We start from the raw sequence: 20,685 nt of genomic DNA, 5'->3' as shown, positions 1-20,685 counted from the left end.
CCTACCTCTCTTCAACTTTTGAAGTAGGTTTGGTGTAATTTCGCTCAGTCTTTGACATAAGTTGTATTTTTCTCCCTTGTCGCGAAATCTCTTTCGGAATACAGCTAATCATGTAAAATAGCGGATATTCCGCCAACCAAATGAGAGAGGCGGCCCTGGTTTGTATGCAAACTCCTCCTCTCAGCTGTTCTGCCCGCCCTCTAGCGTCTGATGTCATTGCAAGCGTGATGACGTTTACGGAAGGCGTTGCAGCGAGAGAAGCGAAGTTGCGGCCGGGTCGTTTGGCGAGCCTGGCGGGGCAGGTGATTGGGGAGGGGGTCCTCCGGAAACGGGAGGAGGGTGGCTAGGAACATCGGGTGGAAGCGATGGCTGGGGATTGCGAAGAAGGAGAGGGTTGTAAATGGGGTAAGTGAGGTCGTTTGATGGGGGACGATGGGTAGTTGAGTTGGTCGGGGAGAGGGACGGGATAGAGTCGGATGAAAGGGAGGGGGTAGGGTTGCAACTCGGACAATATTTAAGTGTGAGCTGGCATGTGGTAAATAACGGCATTGCAGTCAATGGATTATTTCCACAGAAAATAATCTAACCGTCCGGCTGGACTTCATTGGTAAAGAAAGCTTGTTGACCAGAACTGGTTCCATTAAGAAATCGGCGATAATCGGGAGAATGTGGGTATACTACTTTCCTGACATCCGAAGGCCTTTCTGCCGTATCCCACCAGCCAAATACCGGAAGTAATTATGAACATTCCATATTTGCCTAAGTTTGTCCAGCTCCATCCAGCATTTAACAACATTCTCCAACCTATGGCTTGTATCACTTACTACGTCTCCAAGGAGGAAAAAAAAAAGGTGGAAATCTGGGGAAAAGAGGCATAAAATGCCGAAAAGGATTTGGTGGTAATGCAGCATTCTGTAGAGAAAGAAGCAGTTAATGATTCAGATGTGATTCTTAATCATGGCAGTGATCTTTCATCAGTTCTAAGAGCCATTAACCTGACACATTTGCTCTATTTCTCTGCAAAATGCTGACTGAAGTGGCAAGTATTCCCAGCACTTATTTTATTTCAAAAGATTGCCATTCTGTCGTTATATTATTCTCCCAGTTCCTTTCGTCCATCCCTGGGGAGCAATTTTTTTTTTGCAGGACCAGCCACAGATTAGCGTTTCAATAACCCTATGCAGTGAACTCTATTCGTTCAACACTATCGGTGTGATAGAAGAATACTAAGTTGTAGATTACAGAATGTTAAATAACCAACACTGTAACATTCTGACTACTTTGCCTTTCTCCCGCTGTGGTTTGGGAACTTTAAAGCTTGGCTGTTTGCAAGGCTGAAGTTTCTCAAATTTATTTTAATCATTTTCTTTTAAATGGTAGTGTAGCTGTGATTGAACAGGGAGATTGCTCTTCAGTGCCAGGGCACATCTCCTGGGCAGAATGTACTAGCCACAGGTCTTTATGATGCATGTTCTACGGGTCTATGGTGGCCAGTGCTATCATGTTTGCTGTTGTGTTCTGAGGCAGCAGGCTGAGGGTAGCAGACACCGACAGAATCAACAACCCCAGCATCTGCAGATTATTTTGTGTGAACAGAATCAACAAACTCATTCGTAAGGCCAGTGATGTTGTGGGGATGGAACTGGACTCTCTGACGGTGGTGTCTGAAGAGAGGATGCTGTCCAAGTTGCATGCTATCTTGGACAATGTCTCCCATCCACTACATGATGTACTGGTTGGGCACAGGAGTACATTCAGCCAGAGACTCATTCCACCGAGATGCAGTACAGAGCGTCATTCCTGCCTGTGGCCATCAAACTTTACAACTCCTCCCCTGGAGGGTCAGACACCCTGAACCAATAGGCTGGTCCTGGACTTATTTCCTTGCATAATTTACATATTACTATTTAACTATTTATGGTTTTATTATTATTTATGGTGCAACTGTAATGAAAACCAATTTCCCCCAGGATCAATAAAGTATGACTATGATTTTGGGTTACAGAGTTACCCTGGGACCAGCCTGCTGTGAGTTGCCAAGAGTACTGCGATTGGGATGCAAAGAAACTACCTGACACCATGGAAGAAGATTGAACCTTTCTCATTGAGTAAGGAAATGATTTGTAATCTGCCCTTTGGCTAGTGCCGCATTGAGTATAGTGAAGTAATTTGGTGTCGTTTTAAAATTTTGGGCTGTTTTTGGAGCGTTCAAAGGTAGACAGGTAAAACTTTCTCCACCACATTGATGACGTCATTGATGCTGTTTCCAGCTCCCGTGTGGAGCTCGTCAGACTTAGTCTGGAGTGAGCCCTGACGAAGGGTCTCGGTCTGAAACGTCGACTGTACCTCTTCCTAGAGATGCTGCCTGGCCTGCTGCGTTCACCAGCAACTTTTATGTGTGTTGCTTAAAATTCCAGCATCTGCAGATTTCCTCATGTTGTCGTCAGATTTGTCAACTTTCCCACCAACATACACCCCCTCTCTCAAATTTGCTTGGTCCATTTTCATGATCTCACTCCCCTTTCCTGATCTGTCTCTCTCTGTCTCCAGAAACGGATTACCTTCTGGCCTCTTTAACAAACCTACTGACTCCCACAGTTCCCTTGTCCACAACAGTTACTTTCTGACATTAAATGGACCTATGGAAACTCTGCTCACACTGTCACTTTCAAGGATACTATTCCCTTCTCTCAGTTTCTTTGTCTCTGCTTCATCTGATTTTATGAGGAGGTTTTTCATGCTAGGACATCCAAGAAATCTTTTTTCAATCAATAAAGGGGTTTCCTGCCCACTGCAATCAATACAGAACTCACCCGTAACTCCTCCATTTCCTGCACGTCTGCCCTCTCCCCATGTCCCCTCCACGACATAATAACGATAGGATTACCTTTTCTGCATCTGCCATTCACTGAAGCTCTGCATTCAACATATTCTCTGCAATTTCCACTATCTCCACCAGGATCTCACCACCAGGCACATCTTCCTCTCCACGTCCGTCTCCATTTATCACAGGGATCACTCTCGCTGTGACTCTCGTCTGCCAAACACCCTGCAACCACAATAAGTGTTACATCTATCCCTACACCTCTTTCATAATCACTCTTCCTCCCAGTGTAGCCTCCTCTACATCAGTGAGACCCAACTCAGTTTGGAGATCACTAACTGATGCACAAACACGAGGAATTCTGCAGATGCTGGAAATTCAAGCAACACACATCAAAGTTGCTGGTGAACGCAGCAGGCCAGGCAGCATCTCCAGGAAGAGGTACAGTCGACGTTTCAGGCCGAGACCCCTCGTCAGGACTAACTGAAGGAAGGGTCTCGGCCTGAAACGTCGACTGTACCTCTCCCTAGAGATGCTGCCTGGCCGACTAATTGATACATCTTCACTCTTTCTGCTACAAGTAGGACTAGAGGAGGAGTACACAGGTTGGAAAACCTTGAAAACCTTTGATTCCCCAGTTTTCTGGTGGGAAGCCACCAAGGAGAACATCAAGAAGTTCTTCATACGCAAGGGTATCCAGAAAGCAAGCCAGGAGCGGGAACTGGTCGAGGCAGGTTTGAGGTTGTCATTTAAAGTTAAATTGGACAGGAAAGGAATGGAAGGTTATGGGCTGAGTGCAGGTCGGTGGGACTAGGTGAGAGTAAGAGTTCAGCGTGGACTAGAAGGGCCAAGATGGCCTCTTTCCGTGCTGTAATTGTTATATGGTTATATGGAACTGCGTAAACTCCAGACAGAGTTGCAGCAACTCCTCCTTCTGCAGGCGAAGGGGGTGGATGTCGGGGAGGAACTGCGAGAGGTGAAGAGCCGGAAAGCCCAGCACCTTGCCGCCGAATCCTCCAAGATCATCTACCGATCAAGGGTCCAAACCGTGGAGCAGGACGAGACGTGCTCAGGCTTCTTCTTCCAGAAGGTGCACAAGGGGAGCTCTGTGATCCTCAACCTTAAGGAAGAGGACGGCTCAGTCGTGTCCTCGTAGAATGACATACTGAGGATCTGCAGGTCCTTCTATGCCGGTCTGTACGATGAAAAGGCCACAGAATCCACAGCCTCCCGCAACTTCCTGTCATCTATCACGCAGGTCTTAGGCGACGGCAAGCGGGAGAGTCTGGATCAGCCACTGACTCTGGTCGAGTTGACAGGCTCCATCCATTCCTTTGGGTCGGGTAAGACTCCCGGAGGCGACGGCTTACCGGCTAAGTTGTACTCGGCTCTGTGGAACTGGATGGGCCCAGACCTGCTGGAAGTGTACAACGCTATGCTTCTGGCCGGCAGTATGTCAGAGTCCATGAGGAAGGGCACGATCACCCTCATCTACAAGCAGAAGGGGGAAAGGGAGGACATCAGGAATTGGAGACCCATCTCTCCTGAATGTGGACTACAAGATCCTGTTGAAGGCCATTGCCAACAGGGTCGAGTCTGCTCTGGGACAGGTGATCCACCCGGACCAAACCTGTGCTGTACCGGGCAGGAAGATCTCAGACAGCCTCACGCTGCTGAGGGACACCATCGCCGATGTGCAGGACGGGGGTGAACGCCTGCCTGGTCAGCTTGGAGCAGGAGAAAGTCTTCGACAGGATATTGCACACGTACATGGCGGATGTGCTCTCCAAAATTGGTTTTGGGGAGGGAATCCGGAATCAGATCAGGCTGCTCGACACAGACATCTGTAGTGCAGTCCAGGTCAATGGGTGGGAAACCTCTCTCCCCTGTCTGGTTTGTCTGCTGCATTGAACCCTTTGCCGAAGCCATCAGGAGGGATGAGGGCATAAGAGGGGTGACGCTGCCAGGCAGTGGAGGGACCCAAGTGAAAACCTCCCTGTACATGGACGACGTCACCCTCTTCTGCTCTGATCCGAGGTCAGTTTGCAGGTTGATTGGCATCTGCGAACAGTTTGAGCTAGTGTCGGAGGCCAGGGTCAACCGCACGAAGAGCAAAGCTATGCTATTTGGCAACTGGCCGGACCGATCCAACGTCCCCTTCGCCATCAGGTCTGACCACGTGAAGGTGTTGGCGATCTGGTTTGGAGGGGCTGAGGCGTGCAACAAGAACTGGCAGGAGCGGACTGCCAAGGTGAAACAGAAACTGGGACTGTGGGGAGGGCGCTCCCTGTCGATAACGGGCAAGAACCTGGTCATCAGGTGTGAGGTGCTCTCAGGGCTGCTGTACTTGGCGCAGGTGTGGCCCGTCCCCAGCTCCTGCAGCTCGGAAATCACCCGAGCTGTCTTCAGATTCGTCTGGGGATCCAAGGTGGAGCGGGTGAGACGGACCGTCATGCACAAGTCCCTGGATAATGGGGGCAAGAACGTCCCCAATGTTGCCCTCATTCTGATGGCCAGCTTCGTGTGTGGCTGCATCAGGTTGTGTGTAGAACCCAGGTATGTGGGCACCAAGTACCACTCTGTGCCCAGGTTCTACTTGTCGCCCTGGCTGCGAAGGATGGGTCTGGCCCCACTCCCGCGCAACGCCCCCGTCAGCTGGTCGTTGCTGCCATACCTGTCCTTCATAGAAAAGTTCTTCCAGGAGAACGCCTTTGACCACAGGGTCATCAGGCAGTGGTCGGCACGTAATGTCCTGCAGGCACTGCAGGAGAAGGACGAGATGGACACAGTGGGGTGGTTCCTTGAGCAGACCGTCCAGTTCATCTGGCAAAATGCCTCATCGCCAGACCTCAGCAACAGTCACCAGGACCTTGCCTGGCTGGCGGTGAGAGGGGCCCTCCCAGTCAGAGCCCTCCTGTACGCCTGGAACATCGTCTCCGCTCCCCACTGCTCACGGGAGGACTGCAGTGAGGAGGAGTCTGTGACCCACCTCTTCGCACAGTCAGTTCGCAGAGAGGGTGTGGAGGATGACAGAAGGGACAGTGTCACGTTTCAACCCCAGCAGCTGCGTAACCGAGGACTCTCTGATCTACGGGCTGTTCCCGGGGACGCACACGGAGACCAACATCCGGTGCTGCTGTCAGATCATCAACTCAGTGAAGGACGCTCTTGGGTTGGCCCGAAAATTGATGATTTACCAGCACATGGAGATGTCCGTGGGAGAATGTGCTGCCGACTGGCACATTCTCAGCTGCAGGAGTACTTTATTGTTGCCAAACAATTGATACTAGAGCGTACAATCATCACAGCGATATTTGATTCTGCTCTTCGTGCTCCCTGGAGTACAAATCGATAGTAAATATTAAAAATTTAAATTATAAATCACGTGCTGAGGGATGCACTCAAACTTGGTGCAGCCACCGCAAAAGCCGGGTGGAGAAGGACCACAGTTTAAGGTTTGTCACCCGCGCGCGGGAGTGCGAGGAGTCGGGTGGGGAAGAGTATTCCTCTCCTCAGTGGTGTGGATAGATGAATCAACATCGTGCTACAGGAGTGGCTGGAAATGTGGAAAGGTATAGACTGTAATGGAACATCAGTAAAGGAATGAGAGTCAATGAATGATTTATTGTAAACATCTTTATTTTGAATAAGGACAGAGTAAACATGATTTATTGTAAATAACTTTATTTATTCTATAAGGACTTAGGGTCAACAAATGTTTTTTCGCAAATAATTTTATTTTGTAATATTTCTGAATAAAGTATATTTTTCAAAAAAATCAGTTCTTATCAGTTTAAAATCTGATGCGTCCCTTATCTGGGACCATATATTACATTGATTTTTGGAACAGGAAGATGGAATAGGGGCTTCCTTCGTCCACTCCGTGCATCGACCCAGTATTGCAGTGCCCCTCGGAATGCTGCACCTCCCCTCGGGGAGATTAAACAACAAATAAAGAGTAGAATGCAGTTATCCGTACGCATTAACCTTCTTAGGCTTTTTCCCTATTCCTTCGTTGTACTTTTACAGGTAGTGTTAATGGTAAGACTCCTGGCAGTGTGGAGCATCAGAGGGTTCTTGAGGTCCGAGTCCATAGGATGCTCAAAGCAGCTGTGCAGGTTGACTCCGTGGTTAAGAAGGTGTACGGTATATTGGCCTTCATCAATCGTGGCATTGAATTTAGGAGCCGAGAGGTAATGTTGCAGCTATATAGACACTGGTCAGACCCCACTTGGAGTACTGGCTCAGATCTGGTCGCTTCACTACAGGAAGGATATGGAAACCATGGGGAGGGTGCAGAGGAGATTTACAAGGATATTGCCTGGATTGGGGAGCATGCCTTATGAGAATAGGTTGAGTGAACTTGGCCTTTTCTCCTTGGAGCAACAGAGGATGAGAGGTGGCCTGATAGAGGTGTATAAGATTATGAGATGCTTTGATTGTGGGGGTGTGAGCTGGGTCTGTGCGGAGGAAGCTTGACTCTGTCTGGCCCCGGGTTTGTGTGCCAGGTCTGTAAAGAGGGAGCTTCAGCCCGTGTTGATTGCTTCTGTTCCCTTCTGTTTGCGACCTTGGTGGACGTGGGTCCGATATTATACAGTATATGAGCTTCCAATCTCCTTTATTGTTTTTGACTGTGAGAGCAAGAAAGCACGCAGGAAGGTGGGGATCAGGATAGTGCGAGTATCTGGCGTGAGAGGATGCGGTGGTCAGCCGAGATGGGGAGTGAACAGATCCTGGGGACCAGACACTATCAGACTGACATCCCTCAGCCTGGAGCTGAGACGCTGCCGTACCAGTGTGAGGAGCTCACACCATTATTGCAGTTCACCGGGTGCGGTGGGCAGCAGTAACCCCAGGGTACTGTTTCTCCTATAGTGAGACTCGAGTCCGACACCAAGACAGGAAATTACAGTGGTTTATTGATTTCATCATGACAAATGTGAATTAAACAATGTGTGAGCTGCTCGTGTGCAGGGATAAATAAGCTGCTCCCGACTCACTCAGAATCACACACAATTAACTGACCGGTGACAATGAGTGACAGATTGAACAATCAGTCCCGTTTCTCACCGTCACTCTGCATTGGGGAACCGATGATTATAAAATCACACTTCAGGGCCGTGTCCGAGATCGCTGCAGATCCAGGGTCACTGCCGAGGTATTTGTCAATTTAACATCATTATATCAGCCAGACCTGCCGAATGCACCGTCCTCAGCAAAGGGAGCAAAAGGATTCTCTCCCGGGATAATCCCGCCCCGGGACACCAGTGTCCCAGACTGAGCCCCGGCCCCCGGGCTCTTCCTGTCTAATTCCCCGGGGTCTCGTGGGGGAGTCTCAAACCCGCACATCCACTGGAAGCTGTGCCACTGGACAGGAGGCGGAAATACATCACTGTGGGAACGCTCCGAACGACAGACAGCTTCAGGCTGGAGCCAGTTCCGTTAGAACGGTTGGGAATTAAACCTGGCGTGCAGCCATTAAAGGGGAGGGCAGGGAATTGGCCAAAATGTCCCCCATCAAAAAAGGTAGTAGGGATAGTTTGGGTAATTATAGACCAGTGAGCCTTACGTCTGTGGTGGGAAAGCTGTTGGAAAAGATTCTTAGAGATAGGATCTATAGGCATTTAGAGAATCATGGTCTGATCAGGGACAGTCAGCATGGCTTTGTGAAGGGCAGATCGTGTCTAACAAGCCTGATAGAGTTATTTGAGGAGGTGACCAGGCATATAGATGAGGGTAGTGGATGTGATCTATATGGATTTTAGTAAGACATTTGACAAGGATCCACACGGTAGACTTATTCAGAAAGTTAGAAGGCATGGGATCCAGGGAAGTTTGGCCAGGTGGATTCAGAATTGGCTTGCCTGCAGAAGGCAGAGGGTGGTGGTAGAGGGAGGACATTCAGATTGGAGGATTGTGACTAGTGGTGTCCCACAAGGATCTGTTCTGGGACCTCTACTTTTTGTGATTTTTATTAACGACCTGGATGTGGGGGTAGAAGGGTGGGTTGGCAAGTTTGCAGACGACACAAAGGTTGGTGGTGTTGTAGATAGTGTAGAGGATTGTCAAAGATTGCAGAGAGACATTGATAGGATGCAGAAGTGGGCTGAGAAGTGGCAGATGGAGTTCAACCCGGAGAAGTGTGAGATGGTACAGTTTGGAAGGACAAACTCCAAAGCAGAGTACAAAGTAAATGGCAGGATACTTGGTAGTGTGGAGGAGCAGAGGGATCTCGGGGTGCATGTCCACAGATCCCTGAAAGTTGCCTCACAGGTGGATAGGGTAGTTAAGAAAGCTTATGGGGTGTTAGCTTTCATAAGTCGAGGGATAGAGTTTAAGAATCGCTATGTAATGATGCAGCTCTATAAAACTCTGGTTAGGCCACACTTGGAGTACTGTGTCCAGTTCTGGTCACCTCACGAAAGGAAGGATGTGGAAGCATTGGAAAGGGTACAGAGGAGATTTACCAGGATGCTGCCTGGTTTAGAAAGTATGCATTATGATCAGAGATTAAGGGAGCTAGGGCTTTACTCTTTGGAGAGAAGGAGGCTGAGAGGAGACATGATAGAGGTGTAGAGGATAATAGGAATAGATAGAGTGGATAGACAGCGCCTCTTCCCCAGGGCACCACTGCTCAATACAAGAGGACATGGCTTTAAAGTAAGGGGTGGGAAGTTCAAGGGGAATATTAGAGGAAGGTATTTTACTCAGAGAGTGGTTGGTACATGGAATGCACTGCCCGAGTCAGTGGTGGAGGCAGATACACTAGTGAAGTTTAAGAGACTACTAGACAGGTATATGGAGGAATCTAAGATGGGGGGCTTACATGGGAGGCAGGGTTTGAGGGTCGGCACAACATTGTGGGCCGAAGGGCCTGTACTGTTCTATGTCTATGTTCTACGTAAGTATTTTTTACTTAATCTGAGATTTTTATTCTGCCATATATAAGAGGAACTTTTGGAATCAACAGTATTAAAAAAGGATTTAGGAAAAAAAATTGAACTTCAACAAGTCCTTATGCTTCTTATTAATCAATTTGTAACCGGAAAAGTTACTCAACTGAGGAAGCAGAGCTAAAACTGCCGGAATGGATTTCTCAGGGTTAGAGATATATAATAATTAATCATCTGCATATAGTGATAGTTTGTGTATCTCATTCCTGCGGGTAATACCAAATATATTAGGAGAGTCACGAATAGCAATAGCTAAAGGTTCCAGGGCGATATCAAATAATAATGGACAAAGAGGGCAACCCTGCCGAGTACCAGGAAATAACTGAAAAAAGGGAGATCTTTGATTATTGGTAAATACCGAAGCCGAAGGGGGTAAGGTATATCAGTTTAATCCAAGATATAAATATCGGACTAAAATTGAATTTCTCAAGCGAATTAAACAAATATGTCCATTCGACTCTGTCAAAAGCTTTCTCAGTGTCCAGTGAAATGACACATTCTGGAGTTCTGGATGAAGAAGTATAAACAATATTCATTGATCTCCTAATATTAAAGAAGGAATAATGATTTTTAATAAATCCAGTCTGGTCAACAGAAATAATTGGAGGCAATACTTTCTCCAGTCTAGTTGCCAGTAATTTTGAAAATACCTTGGAATCCACATTTAGCAAGGATATAGGCCTATAAAGTTTCAAAGAAAGAAAAATAAAAAGTAAAAAAGAATAAATAAAATACAGAATCAGTAAAGAAAGAAAACTTATCCGAAAATATGAAAAATACCTACCCTACAAACCCAGGGCAAAAGCCCTCAGATTATAAAAATCCAAAGCTGTAAGCTTTTGGAGAGATGTTTTGAAAACACTATCAAAAGTTTTGGATCTGGATCTACTGAAAAAACCAGCATGTAAGAACAAAGAGAATAAACAACAGTCCGTTAATTAGTCCGGAGCAGAGGAACGCTGATTGTCAAGAAAACTGAGCTTCATCCGGAGATTTAAACAGACGACGAGAGTTATCGGCAAGAACTATTTTCAAACGTGCTGGAAACAGCAACGCTGGTTAAGGCCTTTTTGATAAAATTCTGACATCTGTGGTTTAAAAGCTATCCATTCCCTCAGAACTTCAGGACTGAAATCTTCAACGAGGCAAAATTTGAAACTTTGAACTTTGATCATATCTTTCCGCTACGCAGCTCGTACCACACGATCCTTCATGTGAGCATAATGGAACAGAATAATAATGGGTCTCAGTTTAAATTCTCTGGAAGGTTTGGGGCGCAATGTAAGGTGCACGCGATCGAGCAATGGAGGGGCCTCCAAAACCTCTGAACCAAACACATCCATTAAAAATTGAGAAAAGTATTTGGTAGGATCGGCCGTCTCGATATCTTTGGGAAGCCCGATTATCCGCAAGTTCTGTCATCGGGATTGATCTTCGAGATCAATAATCTTGGATTTATAACGTTCCAACATGGGATGTTGAAGCCAGATTTTTTTCCAGGGCTTCAATCTTTTGTCCTCTGCCAACGGGCAGCATCCAGTTCTGAAATTCTAGTTTGCTGTTGATCAATTTCACATCTAAACGATCTAATGTCATCTTGAATCATCTTCAAAACTTCTTCAAACACAGCAAATCTTTGATTAAGTTTTTCCTCTAGAAGATTCGACATTATTTCAAAAGTTATTGGTATTTGCTTAGATGCTTTAGGATCGCCATCTTTTTTTTCCCGTTGCTGTTGGAGTCCTTCCCATTTTTAACTTCTCGTCCTCTGGTTCACATTTCCAGCGAGTTAAAATCAAAGTTCAAAGATATATTTGTGTTATAAACCTATTAGTGTAGGTATAAACAGATTAAATAAGGGTGGTTACGGGTAAAAGAAGTAAAGGGAATGGAGCGAAGCCAAAATGTACCTCACACCATGAGCGCCTCCTGGAGAGTCCATTTCAAAAAAGGTCGTTAGCTTAATCTATAAACGGTTATCGAGTTCACGAATGATATCTGATGATAAAATTAAACGCTCTTCAAGAGTCATTTTCAGATAATCAATGGAGTAAAACTTTTCATTCGGTTAACAACTCATCTATTTGTGCCTGTCGTTCCTTGATACGGTTCAAGGTAGCGCATCGGGCCCATGTGTCAAAGGATAAACCAGCGCATATTTTCTCCAGTATTAATCCTACTTGTGACAGATGTAATATTGAGCTGGATGCTTTAACTCATAAGTATTGGTCTTGTATAAAGCCAGATAACTTTTGCAGAGATGTTTTTAAAACACTATCAAAAGTCTTGGATCTGGATCTACAACCTAATTTGCTTACGAAATATTCTTGTTTCCGCTCGATGTATGATAGCCGTTTCGACCTTACCGGCTGGGAGAGCCACTTTATTGGAGTGGAAGGATTCTAATCCACCTACAGTCATTTACTGACTCTCCTCCATTATGTCCTGTTTAAGTTTAGAGAAAATAAGAAGTCGGACATTTGATACATCCTTTAAATTTGAGCAAATATGGTGACCTTTTATCCAATATTTTCATTTAATTTGATTTATTACTCTTACGATCTTTTTTTAATCGAAGTTTTAGATTTGATCAGAAAGTCTCTCTCTCTCTCTTTTTGGGTCGTATCCTCAAAATGAGATGCCCAGTCCCCCTTTTTTTGTTTTGTTATAGTGTAGTGGTTTTTTTCCCTTTTCATTTAAAACCCAATGTTTTTTCCTTTCTCTTCATAAACTGGTTAAGAGGAGAATTATTTTCATTTTCTTATATATTATACTAGTTTAATATCTATGACTTTGACAATGTCTATCTTAATCTTGGTTTATATTGTTACTGATATATATACTTGAACTAATTCTCCTCTTTACTGTATTTATACTTTTAAATCAATAAAAAGGTTAATAAAGAAATTACTGATCACATTATTGTTCAGTGTCACACACTCAGTGACTGTAAACACAATCTCCCACAGTCTTGTACTTACCAGAGTTTCTGTATTTTACACTCCGGGTTCCTCAGAGCCGCAGACACCAGTTTCACTCCTGAATCTCCCAGTTTATTCCTCCCAAGTCTGAACACAAACAAACAAGTTGATCAACAAAGTGATTCAAACTGTGGGTCTGAGGGAATTTCTCTCACTCGAATATTTCAGGAAACATTAAACCCTTCGGTAAATCACTGATCGGAGTTCCCATGATTATCAATGTCCCTCACTGCCCAGCTCCAGGGTATTCACCGAATGTCGGTAATTTAGTCTGTCGATGTGACCCTGTGAACTCCACATATTCTGCCTCATTTCCCGATGAGAGAAATGTTTCTGATGTGAGAGACTCCAGAGGGGTAGGGTTAACCATATAACGATATATAACAATTACAGCACGGAAACAGGCCATCTCGGCCCTTCTAGTCCATGCCAAATGCTTACTCTCACCTAGTCCCACTGACCCGCACTCAGCCCGTAACGCTCCATTCCTTTCCTGTCCATATAGCTATCCAATTTTACTTTAAATGACAACATCGAACCTGCCTCAACCACTTCTGCTGGAAGCTCGTTCCACACAGCTACCACTCTCTGAGTAAAGAAGTTCCCCCTCATGTTACCCCTAAACTTTTGCCCTTTAACTCTCAACTCATGTCCTCTAGTTTGAATCTCCCCCAATTTCAATGGAAAAAGCCTATCCGCGTCAACTCTATGTATCCCCCTCATAATTTTAAATACCTCTATCAAGTCTCTCCTCAACCTTCTACGCTTCAAAGAATAAAGACCCAACTTGTTCAACCTTTCTCTGTAACTTAGGTGATGAAACCCCGGTAACATTCTAGTAAATCTTCTCTGTACTCTCTCAATTTTATTGACATCTTTCATATAATTTGGTGACCAGAACTGTATACAATACTCCAAATCTGGCCTTACCAATGCCTTGTACAATTTCAACATTACATCCCAACTCCTATACTCAATTCTCTGATTAATAAAGGCCAGCAAACCAAAAGCTTTCTTCACCACCCTATCCACATGAGATTCCACCTTCAGGGAACTATGCACCATTATTCCCAGATCCCTCTGTTCTACAGCATTCTTCAATGCCCAACCATTTACCATGTATGTCCTATTTTGATTAGTCCTACCAAAATGTAGCACCTCACATTTATCAGCATTAAACTCCATCTGCCATCTTTCAGCCCACTCTTCTAACTGGCCTAAATCTCTCTGCAAGCTTTGAAAACCTACTTCATTATCCACAACTCCACCTATCTTAGTATCATCTGCATATTTACTCATCCAATTTACCACCCCATCATCCAGATCATTAATGTATATGCCAAACAACACTGGACCCAGTACAGATCCCTGAGACACACCGCTAGTTACCGGCCTCCAATCTGACAAACATTTATCCACCACTACTCTCTGGCGTCTCCCATCCAGCCACTGCTGAATCCATTTTACTACTTCAATATTAATACCTAACGATTGAACCTTCCTAACTAACCTTCCGTGTGGAACCTTGTCAAAGGCCTTACTGAAGCCCATATAGACAACATCCACCGCTTTACCTTTGTCAACTTTCCTAGCAACCTCTTCAAAAAATTCAATAAGATTTGTCAAACATTACTTTCCATGCACAAATCCATGTTGACTGTTCCTAATCAGACCCTGTCTATCCAGATAATTATATATACCATATATAGCAATACTCCAATCCTCCGGCACCATCCCCGTTTCTAATGACATTTGAAATATTTCTGTCAGAGCCCCTGCTATTTCCACACTAACTTCCCTTAAGGTCCTAGGGAATATCCTGTCAGGACCTGGAGACTTATCCACTTTTATATTCCTTAAAAGCTCCAGTACTTGCTCTTCTTTAATTATCATAGTTTCCATAACTACCCTCTTTGTTTCCCTTACCATACACAATTCAATATCCTCTCCTTAGTGAATACTGAAGAAAAGAAATTGGTCAAAATCTCCCCCATCTCTTTTGGCTCCATACATAGCTGCCCACTCTGATTCTCTAAGGGACCAATTTTATCCCTTACTGTCCTTTTGCTATTAATATAACGGTAGAAACCCTTTGCATTTACTTTGGATTTATTTTCACCTTACTTGCCAAAACAACCTCGTATCTTCTTCTAGCTTTTCTAATTTCTTTCTCAAGATTCTTTTTACCTTCTTTATATTCCTCGAGCACCTCATTTACTCCATGCTGCCTATATTTATTGTAGATATCTTTCTTTTTCCAAACCAAGTTTCCAATATCCCTTGAAAACCATGGTTCTCTCAAACTTTTAACCTTTCCTTTCAACCTGACAGGAACATAAAGATTCTGTACCCTCAAAATTTCACCTTAAAATGACCTCCATTTCTCTATTACATCCTTCCCATAAAACAAATTGTCCCAATCCACTCCTTCTAAATCCTTTCGCATCTCCTTAAAGTTAGCCTTTCTCCTATCAAAAATCTCAACCCTCGGTCCAGACCTATCCTTCTCCATAATTATATTGAAACTAATGGCATTGTGATCACTGGACCCGAATTGCTCCCAAACACATACCTTCGTCACCTGCCCTATCTCATTCCCTAACAGGAAATCCAGCACTGCTCCTTCTCTAGCTGGTACCTCTATGTGTTGCTGCAAAAAACTATCCTGCACACATTTTACTAACTCCAAACCATCTAGCCCTTTTACAGTCTGGGCTTCCCCGTCTACGTGTGGAAAATTAAAATCTCCCACACTCTCAGCCGTGTGCTTACTACAAATATCTGCTATCTCCTTACAAATTAGCTCCTTCAATTCTTGCTCCCCATTTGGTGGTCTAGAATACACCCCTATAAGTGTTACTACACCGTTCCGATTCGTCAGTTCCACCCAAATAGCCTCCCTAGACGAGCCCTCTAATCTATCCTGCCAGAGCACTGCTGTAATATTTTCTCTGACAAGCAAAGCAACACCTCCCCCTCTTGTCCCTCTGATTCTAGCACACCTGAAGCAATGAAATCCAGGAATATTTAGTTGCCAAACAAACCCCTCCTGCAACCATGTTTCACTAATAGCTACAACATCATACTTCCAGGTATCAATCCATGCTCTAGGCTCATCCACCTTTCTTACAATGCTCCTAGCATTAAAATAAATGCATTTAAGAAATTTTCCACCTCTATCTCTCTGTTTATCACTAACGGTGCAAACAACTTTACTATCTCCTTTTTCTTCCTTCTCCCCTACATCTGTTCCTACACTTTGGTTCCCCTCGCCACTTGTATCTCGTTTAAATCCACTAGAGCCTCTCTAGCAAACCTACCTGCAAGAATTGAAGGATGGAAGTAAGTCCCCCAGTGAGGAAGATTTGTGAATGGGAAAGTGTCGATGGGAGATAGTGGTGGGACTCCAGCCAAGCAAAAGGATAGGAAGATAGAACCTGCAGGAGGTAGGCGGATGAGGAAGCGAGATCCCGCGGGAGGAAGGCAGATGGGGAAGAGAGATCCAGCAGGAGGAAGGCGGATGGGGAAGAGAGATCCCAGAGGATGAAGGGGGATGGGGAAGAGAGATCCCACAAGATGAAGGGGGATGGGGAAGAGAGATCCCAGAGGATGAAGGGGGATGGGGAAGAGAGATCCAGCAGGAGGAAGGCGGATGGGGAAGAGATCCCAGAGGATGAAGGGGGATGGGGAAGAGAGATCCCACATGAGGAAGGGGGAGGAGAAGAGAGATCCCACAGGATGAAGGGGGATGGGGAAGCGAGATCCCACAGGAGGAAGGGGGATGGGGAAGACATCCAACAGGAGGAAGGGATTGGGGAAAAGATCCCACAGGAGGAAGGGGGATAGGGATGAGTTGTCTCACAGGAGGACTCAGGGGGGAAACGATAATCATACAAGATGAGGGGTTACAGAAAAAGATTGTACGGGAGGGGTGAGACTGAAAAGAGGCCCAGAAGAGATGCGCTCACGGTATCTGGTAGTGAGAAAAGTCACACACGGGGAAGGGCAGGGAGGACAATCTCACAATGGTATTTATCTCCTTCTCACTGGGAAGCGGGTGTGAATCTCTGACCCACCTGCTGCAGTCAGTGTCGGTAACAGTGAACCATAGAAACATAGAAAATAGGTGCAGGAGTAGGCCATTCGGCCCTTCGAGCCTGCACCACCATTTATTATGATCATGGCTGATCATCCAACTCAGAACACTGTCCCAGCCTTCCCTCCATACCCCCTGACCCCCGTAGCCACAAGGGCCATATCTAACTCCCTCTTAAATATAGCCAATGAACTGGCCTCAACTGTTTCCTGTGGCAGAGAATTCCACAGATTCACCACTCTCTGTGTGAAGAAGTTTTTCCTAATCTCGGTCCTAAAAGCCTTCCCCTCTATCCTCAAACTGTGACCCCTCGTTCTGGACTTCCCCAACATCGGGAACAATCTTCCTGCATCTAGCCTGTCCAATCCCTTTAGGATCTTATACGTTTCAATCAGATCCCCCCTCAATCTTCTAAATTCCAACGAGTACAAGCCCAGTTCATCCATTCTTTCTTCATATGAAAGTCCTGCCATCCCAGGAATCAATCTGGTGAACCTTCTTTGTACTCCCTCTATGGCAAGGATGTCTTTCCTCAGATTAGGGGACCAAAACTGCACACAATACTCCAGGTGCGGTCTCACCAAGGCCTTGTACAACTGAGAAGGAACATTGTCAATGGACGTGTCACAGTCAGTGAGAAACACGGCCATTCCTGTGATTTACTACCATTAAACCAATGGCCGTTGTTCACTGATCTGATGAAGTCTCCAACATCCCTTCACAAGGAACCACAGAACCCTCCTGTCCTTGGGGAATTACTGACCGATCCCCTGGTCACTTGTCACAATTCTTCACAATCTGATTCACTACAGTTTTACCCAAATCCCTTTACAGGATATCCCCGGGATGTGGATTCCGGAACTGTGCTACTGCAGTTACAAACTCTTGGATGGTGAGGTGTGGGAAATGTGTACACCGCGCTCCGGGCAGAATCCTCTCTCTCCAAAAGCTCCATCAGGAACTGGGAAGGCTGCAGATTGTAGTTGATCAAATCTCCACCTGTAAACACAATCTTCTTCTCGAGCACTCCTCTGAAGGCCATCTGACCAACCCTGAGTAACACATCAGGGGACTGTCAATCTCACGACCATGGTTTTTCAGGATGTTGTAAATATAGTAGGAATATAGTTGGGTGATGGTCTTGGGAATTCGCTCTGGGTCCCTGACTCTTTGTGTGAAGAAGGGACTTAATGCCAGAGCGAGGATCCAGCAGTAGGAGGGGTTGCTGCCGCTACCATCTGATCTTCAAAATACCTGATGAAATATTCCTTCCGTTCCTCACCAACAAATCCCAGGATTTCAGCCCAGACACCGATCTCCGCCTTTTCCAATAGATGTAACGCAGTGGGACGTGTGGTCACCAGCACTGAACATCCTGGGAGCAGCTTGCCCTGGATTAAACTGTACACAATGTCAGACACCTTGCACTTGAATTCAGGATCTGGGCACTGGTGCTTGGGTTCTGTATCTCTCCGACTGTCAGCAAAATCGATTCTGTGCTTGAATTCATCCAATCCATCGAATATAAACAGCAATCCCTCTGGGTTCTTCCAGACCTCTCTCAGGGCATTCCCAAAATACGGATATTGATGCAGAATCAGTTCTTTCAAGTTTATTCTGCAATTAATGGAGTTTAAATCTCGGAATTTGAAACTGAAGACAAACTGGAATTGTTGGTATATTTTCCCCGTGACCCAGTCATAAACAATCTTTTGTACCATTGTTGTTTTCCCGATCCCTGGGACTCCGGCCACTGCTGCTGAACATCCCGAAGTTGATTGTGTGAAGAATCTTTTCATTTTGTCCCAAAAACTATGTGAGTAACTATTCTCAAACAGATGAGCAATCCCGATTTTCTCCAGCTGTCCGCGGAGATGTTCCTCTCTGCACTCCTCGTGGTCTCTGCCTCTTGCCAGCAGCTCATGTTCCACCAGTCTCCGATCTCGAACAGTAGAAATGACCGTGAGCTCAGCGTATCGATCAACCAGCTGGAAAACCTTCACCTTCTCCCTCATCAGGATCGTGTTCACTCTCAGTGTTTCAGTTTGTGCCCGCAGAGTCTCCTTGTGTTTCTGCTGAACATCTTAGGATGGACAGAAATAGGTGGTCAATGCCTGATCTGATGAACACTGAACACTCACGTATTTACCCCAATAATAAGAAATTGTTAATGACACTGTTTGGGTGAAATTGGGAGATCAGAGATAAGAGCGTCTGAAGATGAACGATGGCCCCGAAACATTTTTGATCTGATTCAGGTTCGCTGTTAAAGCCTCCCCTCTCCCCTCTGTTCGTAGTTTGCAGATTCCCCGGTGTTCCAGCGAGCACCAAGTGCACACGTGATTCTGGAGAGGAGAGTGTTGTGTGGAGCGGCTGGTTTCACCGCTTTCACTGCTCAGCTTCTGCTGAACTGGGCAACACCGCAGAGGGTAACAGTGGGGGTCGGGGGGCAATTTACTTGCTCTACTGACTTTTACTTTCTCATAATGGAGCGGATACTCTCGACACTTCTTTAGGTTGAAACTGTCAGTACTGAGCCACAGAAAAGGAACATTATTTCCATTTCCTTTTCCAAGCTCAGCCAGTCACGATGTAACACACCCCACAGTAGTCTACAGTCTCTTCTTCTCCGAGGAACTGTTATATTAACTCAGGCTATACACCCTCACCACACCTCTACAGTCTCCTCTGCTCTGAGGAGCTAGTACGTGAACTCAGGCAATAAGCCCCACCACACCTCTACGGTATCCTATGCTCCGAGGAGCTGGGACATGAACTCAGGCAACTCCCGGATGTTGCGCGGAACAGCAGAAATCTGAAGAGGATGTCAGCAGTAATACGGGACTCTATAGTCAGCAGGAGAGGTAAGCGATTCTGTGGACTCAAAAAGGAGACACCGATGCTACTTTGCCTCTCAGGAGCCAGGGTCCGAAACGTTACTGGACACGTCCATAATATCCTGAAAAGGAAAAGTCACCAGTCGTGATAAATATTGGTACCAATGATATAGGAAGAGAACAGGGAAGAGGTCTGGAAAACAAAACACAGGGAGTTAGGAAGGAAGCTGAGAAGCAGGAACTCAAAGGTAGTAATGTCGGAATCACTGCCTGTGCCACCCGACAGTGGGGATAGGAATAGAATGAGGTGGCAGATAAGTGTGTGGCCGAAGAATACAGCAAGGGGCAGGGATTCCAGCAGGGTCCGATATTCTTGCAGGCGAATTTACTGGAGCTGTTGGGAGTGTTTTAAACTAATATGACAGGGCGATGGAAACCAGTATGATAGAGCTGAAGATGAGCCAGCAGGTTTAAATGTGGACACAGCCAAGTGTTAAATTGTACCACAGAGGCAAAATTCGATTTTGGTTGGTACGACGTTGTTGCCATTACTGAGTTGTGGCTGAAAGAAGATCTTGTTTGGGAGTTTAACATCAAAGGATATACTTTGTTTCGAAAGGACAGGCAGGAAGACATTGGCTATGTTTTCGAGATGGAATTACACCTTCAGAAAAAGGGGACATAAAGTCAGAGGACGTTGGCTCTTTGTGGGTGGAGATAAGAAATTACAGGGGTAACAAAGCACATTATGGGAATCATATACAGGCCTCCAAATAGTCGCCAAGATGTGGGTTTGAGTTGCAAAGGGAAAAGGCATGTAATAAGGGTAATGACACATTTGTCCTGGCGAACTTCAATATGCAAGGGGAATGGGAAAATCAAGCATACTTAAGGTGTCGGGTGGCAGGAGAGGGTATTTATTGCGATTGTGCTTGAGCCTACTTGGGGAAAGGCTCGCTTAGATTGGGTGTTGTGTAATAACCCAGATCCTGTT

General features: G+C 45.6%; 1 protein-coding gene and 1 non-coding gene across 2 annotated transcripts in view; both read left to right on the top strand.

Moving 5' to 3' along the window:
• LOC140208268 (NACHT, LRR and PYD domains-containing protein 3-like) overlaps positions 1–20,685 on the top strand; it is a 552,847-nt gene that overhangs the window by 429,722 nt on the left and 102,440 nt on the right. The window lies entirely within an intron of this gene.
• Positions 6,572–6,754, top strand: LOC140208768 (U2 spliceosomal RNA). The gene has a single exon (XR_011888923.1). It is a non-coding gene; the product is annotated as a U2 spliceosomal RNA (small nuclear RNA).

This window comes from Mobula birostris, chromosome 13 (genome assembly GCF_030028105.1).
Source record: "Mobula birostris isolate sMobBir1 chromosome 13, sMobBir1.hap1, whole genome shotgun sequence".
Lineage (NCBI taxonomy): Eukaryota > Metazoa > Chordata > Chondrichthyes > Myliobatiformes > Myliobatidae > Mobula > Mobula birostris.
The sequence above is the reverse complement of the archived record's forward strand: the minus strand, read 5'-3'. Positions and strand labels throughout refer to the sequence as shown.